Here is a 9,010-nt window from a genome sequence, read left to right as displayed (position 1 = left end):
TTATAATCGGCCGAGCATAGAGACATCAGAGTTTGGTTGTACACATTTCAATGACCATTCTCTTCATGCGAGGCCAAAATCAAAAGTCACAAAGGAGTTTATTTGTAACGAGACCAATGGCCCATATACAAGACATAACTATACATATTTAACAAGAGCATACAAATGAAGTCTAAAGTGTTTCTAAATGCAGTTTTCTTTATATATGTGCATGGTAAATGTGATACTGTACACGTCTGATTACATTTCCTTGAGATGCACATGTATATTAGAGACTTTCAAATTTATGGATAGAAGGGAATTTCCAAAAGTTGTTCCGGGAGAAAAGATATCCTCAATTTATTGTGCAAGTGGCATATAAATGTGAAATAATACTCTTCCTCTACAGTGGTGTTACAAATGAGTCAGAAACGTAAACCCGGTTTGATTGATTTCCACATTCCTTCATTATAACGTAGTGGCAATACATTGCATCTGAATTTAGTGAAAATCTTAAGTATTAAGTCAAGTCTTATACGTCGACAGGCGATAGTAACTCTACCTTGGGCCACCGGAAGACAAGATCTCATTCCCACAGAGAATGTTTCGGACATTAAAGGCTGCTCATTTCGCCAGAGAGATCACCCAGTATAAATGTCGATGTACTAGAACAAGCCCTTCCTCAGCAATAGAAAACGGAACGTCTAACTGAGCTAATAGGAAGGAGACTCAGAGATGATTCCAGTTGGAGAAGGATACAGCAGATACAGACACTAGGCATGATTACTGATACTCAAGTGATTTCGTGAGGATTGTTTTCCAAAATCTAGTTGAGGAAATATGGTTTTTTTTGGCCATATCAACAAACTAAGACTTTTCGCTCTTGGTGCGTTTAAGTCTGCGATTTCATTATTCCTTCAGAGTCACTTTATCCAGGCAGTGTATATTAAGACTTTAATCCCTTTATAATACAAGTGTAGATTTCCATGGTCAACGGATTTTTAAAACATTTACATTGAATTATTGGTTCCTATTCAACAGTTTCAGAGACTACGCGTTAGGCTACCATGCATGTAGCAGAGACAGCTTATATTGAGAATGTTTACTGGTGGATGCAGATAAACTCGCTCTGCGTTGATAATGTTGATGCATGGAGATGAGAAAGCTGTTGACATCACCGGATACTGGTACGGTAGGGACGCGGGTCTCTCACTCTCCAAACTCCCCCTCCGCTGTGCTTCTTATCTTCCGCGTGCAGGAAGCAAGTTCCTCGCGCTGCAGACAGTAACGTCCGTATCTCCTGCAGACACTTCACAGCTGAGAGCGAAACTACAGTACCATTGATTAATGAAATCAAGTCTTATTTATTTGAAATGTGGTAGAAGATAGGCACAACGTCACCCGTACATAAAGGCTTTCATATACATGGATAGATTTGAGCGAGGTATACAGTATTAATAACCCATCTTGGAAAATATAAGGAAGTCATTGTTAATTATATATTATCAAGTAATGAATGTATTGATTGTATACATGTACATGGAACGATGTCAGTTTGGCAGTTGGGACGTTATTGCGTAGCATGGCCAATGAGTAGAAAGGAACCTGAATTGAACGTCATTTATATAGTGGAGGAAACTGTCGTGCCTTTGTCGGTTGTCTCCCTTTAGTTGTTTCTCAACTTGAATGGGCATACCGTAGCCTGTACGGTCTGAGTTCTCTTTCACAATCTTTGCTATTTTTCGTTTATTGTTTTCCCTCCGCTATCTTGATCTGTAATGTACGTATTTTGCCATTCGCGTTCAAATAGTTGATACCACCGTACATCTCGTTGTAAACGTGGAGTCTGGGTCGAGATGTCGGTCACACAAAACACGGCGTCGGGAGTGTGTGAATTGTTCCTTACTACCACATACCAAATAACTATAATGAAGCACCTCTACTTGTCTAAGCTTTGTAGCACTTCAGAGATAGGTGGGATATTGTCGAAAAGAGAGGAACACCACAGTCTATACTGACATACTGAAACCAAGAAGGCTACGACATCATTTACAACCATCACTACAACTGACGGACAGTCATAGTCTGTATGTATCTGGTGTTTTGTCATCCACGTTGTATCCGGTCAGTCATGTGTTAAAATACACTACATGGTCGGTAAACGCGACTTCGAGTGAGTATAGTGAACCCCCGTTTTACCGGACAAAGTAATATATTTAATGTACATATGTTTGTGATAAATACGATTTTGAAATTCGGATTCCTGTTACTCCAGACAACTTCACATTGAATAGTGCATTATGTTTTGTTGTTTTTCATTGTATATGAGCTGGTGACATGCGCAGTCGAACGTGTGTTAGTAGCTTCCGTGGTCTAAAGCAGGTCCTGAGGGAATGCCATGATCCAGAAAAGATATCAAATATTGCATGCTATTCCAAAAGCAAAATTCACACAGGCATTAGTGACTGGACGCCATCGTGACGTAACGTTTGGCATCCACTGTGTCCTCAATCACTGGCTGATCTGGTGGTGATGACAACATTCACTCTGTGAAATATAAAGCGATGGGATACCACCTCCCCATCCCGCCTCCAGTCGCGCACCTGTCATGGAAACATTATATTTACACGCGGCCGAAAGGGGACCCATAGTTATTTGCATAGGGCAGGAGACACGTTGTCAACACCTGAAATGTATCAAATACACTGTCTAATGAAGACCAACCCTACGCAAATACAGTCCTTATGGGAGTAGTTTAATATTCCGTGTACTGAAACATTTACAACCAGAATGATACACATTTATTGATATTTGGGAGATATATACTGACAGAGAGAAACCTGTTTATTTGTATCCCTTTGAGTGGGCAATGCTAATATTTAACGTAAGGTGTCTGTGAATTTTGACGAAAACATACGGAAATATTTATTGAAGATAGATATTCGAGCATGTAAAACCAAGCACAAATTCTATACTTATGTTTCGACACGTATCTGCTCGAACTCATGGTTAACTTGCTCAGTCCTTTGACTTAAAGGTTTCTGAATTCTATATTCGTACACAGCCTACGGGAGTCAGCTGACCATGTCGTTCCAAGTGACCAATCAGATACCTTTAACGGAAGGCACCTCGAGAAGTGAATAAAATCAGTTTAACTCCTGTCGTTACGCCATTTATATTGGACAATGAATAAAATTTGTGAGTACCATGTACACAAGCACGTCTTAGAGGTAGAACACCAGTTCACATTCGTAATCCACGGTGTTATTTCACTGTGTCAACCTAGAATATTCCTGCTTATATTTTTTTTCAAATCATCACTTACCATGAAATACTATTTATCTCAAATTGATATTGTAAACTAGACGGTAGCCTTACGATTATCGTCCCATTCACTAATGGCTGAGAAAGGAAGCTGGGCTCGACCAAGACTAGCTTTAAAACACCGTTTATGTCCTTTTTGCAATAATGGCAGAGGGGATGAATATCAAGTTGTCACGGTCTTACATTAGGCGTCGCTATTTACCTCTGGGCGTATACAAGTATCCAAACATGATGAAGTCTTTACAAACCAAAGTTGACGTATTACCCTTCAACTTCGTCAATTTTGCTTATCATACATTTCGGGGAAAACAAAACACAACTATAACTTGAACTGTCCATGGATTGTTTTCTTTCTAGTGCTATCTTGCAAGGGGGCTGCGTGGAGGAGGCAAAATGTGGCCAATGCGCTTTTGAAACTTGTAAAATGTATTTTTGATGTTGGCCGTTTTCCTATTTAAGAAATAAACGATTCACATCACTGGCCATACGGCCTCCCTGACTGGCTGACCCGACGACCAAATGTTGGGCGGTACGTTACGGAGCGTGCACTGTTCGCCTGTGTAGAAGCATCTGAGACGGTTATAACATCTGAGACGGTTATAACAACTCATGTTGACATCTGAGGTTGATATGCTACTGATGTTATGATAAAGTCGGCACTGTGTGGTATGTATGTGTGTAACCCATGGCAACAGTGAAATTCACAGACATTTGACTCAGAATCTTGTACTTCCGTGTTGTTGCATTTTCAGCTTTGCTTCGCTCTGTACTAACATTCACATGCTTTGTCTACGGAGGTAAATACACTTCAACCTGATTAATACGGGCACCTGCGGTAACTGCATGTATAGTTGCTGTTTATGCAGAAAACAAATTATTCCCACTGTACAGTTTTCATGGGATACTTTTGTATTAGATGTTCTGATTGCTAGTATTTCATTATTAGACCAAACCAAACGGTATATTTGTACATCACACCAGCCAACAATGCCTCAACATGACCTGATAACGTGGGAGCAGCTAGGCAGTACAAAGGCTGCTGTACATTATCATCATGAGAAAGTGTGCGCTCGGCGCAGCTTGTATGTGCACGTGCTGTGAACCACGTGATTCCGACAGCTAGAACTTCTTGTCTTGTCATGTTGGGCGTATTGCTAGCGACGGTAGTCACACTCGACTTGAGTTAATGAATCATACAGCGTTACTCTTGGCATACCTCCCAGACAGATACACCACTTGGATGACAGCAATGCAGAAACACGGTACAATATTCCCACCAACCTCTGTACATAAACTATATACAAGGAATAGAGTGACTCTGACATGCATCCTTACTTGTACTATACAATATTGTCATTTATCATCCTACAAGTACAATACAATGGTATATGGCATGCACAGAAATAATGACATAAATCATAGTTGGCATCAGTTATCATTCTATGCAATAAAAACAAAAAAACCCAAAAAAACAATACAATAACAAAAAAAAACACAAAACACAAACAAAATACCCCCCCTCCAAAATAAAAAAAATAAGAAAAAAATATATAAAAAACACGAAAAAAACAACCAACCTAAACAAAACAATAGAATAAAAAAACACCGCAAGATATAGCACATACTATATGTTATTATAAGTTTCTCCAGTACATAAATGGCATTAGTTAACCTCCTGCTAAACAAGAGCGGTATCAATCCTTCACAAGTTCGCCAGTGCTACGCATTAATGGTGGATGTCACACTAAAAATACCCATGCTGTTTAACAACGGCGATGTAAATAAAACTCGCCAGTACTATATATTGGTATATCAGACTATGGTTTTTCCAGTACAGTACTATCAAAGCATATGTCATACTGACCTTATGGCCTTACAGGTATAATGACTTCATCAGATCACCGTTAAAGATCCCACGGGGTCGTCATCTTTCATAACACAGCACACTTGCTGGTCCATGGAGGTACATACGATCACCTTACACCCTGTGTTGAAACATCTTAAGACGTGACGGCTTCTTTTGGTCACGTGACAGTGTGCACATGTCAAGTCACCTGGAGTAAGGGGTGGAGGTCACAGCGATCGATATAGGGGGCATGACAGTGGATTTTCAACAGACATACAAAGGTGTCAGACCGCATGTACAGTACTGACAGACTGACCATAAATGGTATCGAATTCGGAATTTGAACAAGAAGAATCTGCAGAGTCTAACGGCCGTAAACTTGTATGTTTCGCTTAACTCTGGATCTATATAGACACAGTATTTCCTGACAACGAATATACACACATATGTGTGATAGAACAACGCCTTACATACCACCTTAAAGGCACAATGTCACCCCACATTTCTCTAATAACCCATAAATCATTTCTCTCAATAATACTATCAGCCCATATAATGTATTCCCCCAAAATTAATATTTAGATTTAGGTATTAAATTAAAAAGTCCGAATGAATTAATGCAACGCTGCATTAAATCGACTCTCGCGCACTGTATCGGCCAAACATTACTTAAGGCGAACCCATATAGTTAGGTCCCTTCGAGCGCTCTTTACGAATGTCCATGCCACAACGTGTACACCGACAATACAAGTTCTAAAATGCTCATCAAAGAAAATACCGAATGCGACAGTTTTTGATGTACCTAATGCTTGTTTACATTCCATATGTGGCAGGTGTTTCTGTTTGGGAGCTATACCGAAACATAAGTCAGACAAAGACCTACTTTTCAGGTGATCCGAATTTACTCGTGTGAAAGTGAAAACAGACACAACAAACAACTCTGGATAAACTGAATTCCGATTCCTTGTTTCATAATAAAATGATATTTGCAAATGAATTGTAATTTTAAACTTAAATAACACCGTCTTTCTATACTTTATGTCGAGGTTCAGACAGCATGCCTTAACTATGGAATCACAGACTAGCCCTGTTTGATGAGGACTTAAAATGATTCACAATTCATCTGGTTAAACCTCTTATGTGTTTTTGCGTTTATTCAGCGTAGTTTCGTAACGCACAATCAGGTTGCTGTAATGTTGATTCCGTACCTGACCGCTAAATGTTTCTAGCAGCAGAGCCTCGTTTTGAGCTTTCCACAATTTCCAGGGTTCCTTTTGTCAGAACTCGCCGTACGATAGAGCACGCTGTACGACGTGTTTTTCTAGGATTAGAAGGGGCGTAGTGTTGAAATATGCAAGTGCTTAGACTTATCAAATCATACTGATTAATATTTATGCATCTAGTTAGATGACATAGTCTAAAAATTATGGACTGGTTATCGCACTAAGTTGTACAATAGTGCGGAACCCAGTAAGCAGGTAATGAGACTATAATCAATGTTTGACCTGCTGTTCGCCTTGAAGTTGAAATTATCGATTGCAGACAAGCCGTAAGGGATAAGAAGTCTTTTATTGCATCAATAGGAAGCTAAAGTGGGGGTATATGTCCCCAATATATAAAATAGAGGCCAAAATATTGTCGAAAAAAGCGTGACATTGTGTCTATAACTTATACACATACAAGTCGTGATGATGTTGAACGTATTCACTGGTGTTTTCCTTCTTCCTAACTGAACATGTTTAATAGATATCCCTTAGACTCCCCTAGACACCAAAACAACATATTGGTAGTGGAAATGTTTCTGCTCTTTAAAATATTGAACGTTATGAACAGTCTTCAAACATCCTATAACACCTCACCTGTGATATATTGTCTGGCAAACCAGAACATCACACCATCGGTGAACATAATCAGACAAACCGCACATAATCTATTGGAATCGATTATAATCACAGTCGGAAAGTGTCGGAAATGCACAGTGGTGTGTCAGGGTGCATTCCCAATAAACGTGTGCTGTTAATGGCGTATTTCTGAAACTCGGCTTATTCTAAAAAGAATCAAAGGGCTTGCGCTGAATGTTACAGCTCCATCTCAACACACTAGCGACCCGGAGGGTGGATGGGTGGACCACAGGGTGTTTGTGTACACATGTAGCCACTGAATCCGTTTGTGGGTCTTCCCAATGGAACCAAACGACAGATATAGCGATACCATTCTAGGTACAACCATATTGTTTTGTTACAAATGTAATACATGCGCCATCGTTTCAGGGGATCAGTTGAGAAGTAGAAATCATTGCGGCTTATGTCGAAGAGGCAATAATCTGGATACGCCTACCATTCATCGATTCGAGACACTGTAGTGTTCCCCCTAGGGTACAGAAAGGGCAGAGTAAATTCATGGAAAAGGGCACTTCATAACCGCAAAGGGCATGTTGGTGAGGATTATTGAAAAACAACGAAATGTGTAAGAAGTCAAATTGTCATATAATTTCAATTGTAAAGTTCGTTTTTACTCTCCTCGGTTTGCATTTTGAGATTAGAATTTGAAAAAGCATTTCAAATCTTCAAAATACACACTCGTCATAGTAAAAAACTGCGATTGGGGTGAAAAAGGGCAGGGCACAAAATAAAAAAGGCAGGGCGCAAAAGTCAAAGGGCAGGGCGCTGCGCCCTCTTAAATGTGCCTAGGGGAAACACTCGGAGTGTTTAGATACACCCAGGACAGTTGAAATTCATTTGGACAATCGACGTAACGCTTTTAGATCTGATTTTGATTAAGGTGTGTTTATTCATTAGAAATTCAATAACTAATAATCGGCATTTTGAGTTGTGTTGCTTTCATACATAAAAATAATTAAACATTAAATATTGCACACTCTGAATAGCTCAGTCTTATCTATTGACCTTGCATAAAAACATAATCCGTCTCAGTTCATACATGTATCAATAATTCTATAGAACCTGACAGATCTTAAGGATATGTGTAAACAGTTTGAGGGGGGAAACCCGATATACATAGCTAATGCATTACAGCGTGGCGGCATCGTGCATTGCTCACGTTTAGAAGGCGTCTACCGGACAGGGTACGTCCGAGTTCCATACGAACCTGCCGGAAATAAACCCGCCTGATTCACCGCCCAATAATGAGAAAACCGTGTGGACAAATGTTGACTCTGATTATAATGGCTTAAACAGATTTTCTCTTGATTTTTTTATTTGTTTTGTTACATAGAGGGTTAAAGGGGCTCTTCGTGTGGATTTGCAGACCATTTTTCACTTTATTCATCATCATCATCAACATCAACAACATCAACATCAACAACAACGAGAACAACAACAGCATCGTTCATTTCTTTTGTCGGAGAAGTGGATAACTGGAAAAGTAAGATATTTTATGAATCAACCTCTAAAATGCCAGCCAAACACATCGAAAGATGGATAAGTGAGTATGTTGTACTTTGTGCCGCTTTTAGAATATTCCACGAATTTCAGAAAGTTCCAGCGTTATGCAAGAAAACAAACAAAAAATAGAACGCTCCACCAATTCCAGGATACCGCCCCGACTACCGTGACTATATCTGTAAGTCATTAAAGCATGCCTTGTATCACATTTATGTACAGTCACATGCATATACCGAGATGACGAAATGTTTCTGTTCATGCAAAATATTCATTTGGCGATAATTTGAAACAAAGACTCGACGCCTGGTTCAGACAACGTGAATATACCACACAGATTGAATGGACGCTTCATACAGTAGGGGTAGAGGGAGGTTACTCTACCTACACTATATTCAACACTAAAGTCTTGTCGGGTGTTTCGGTGTTGGGCGTGAAAACAAAGAAATGAAGAGGCCAT

This window comes from Haliotis asinina, chromosome 12, assembly GCF_037392515.1.
Source record: "Haliotis asinina isolate JCU_RB_2024 chromosome 12, JCU_Hal_asi_v2, whole genome shotgun sequence".
Taxonomy (NCBI): Eukaryota; Metazoa; Mollusca; class Gastropoda; order Lepetellida; family Haliotidae; genus Haliotis; species Haliotis asinina.
Note: the sequence above shows the minus strand (reverse complement) of the source record.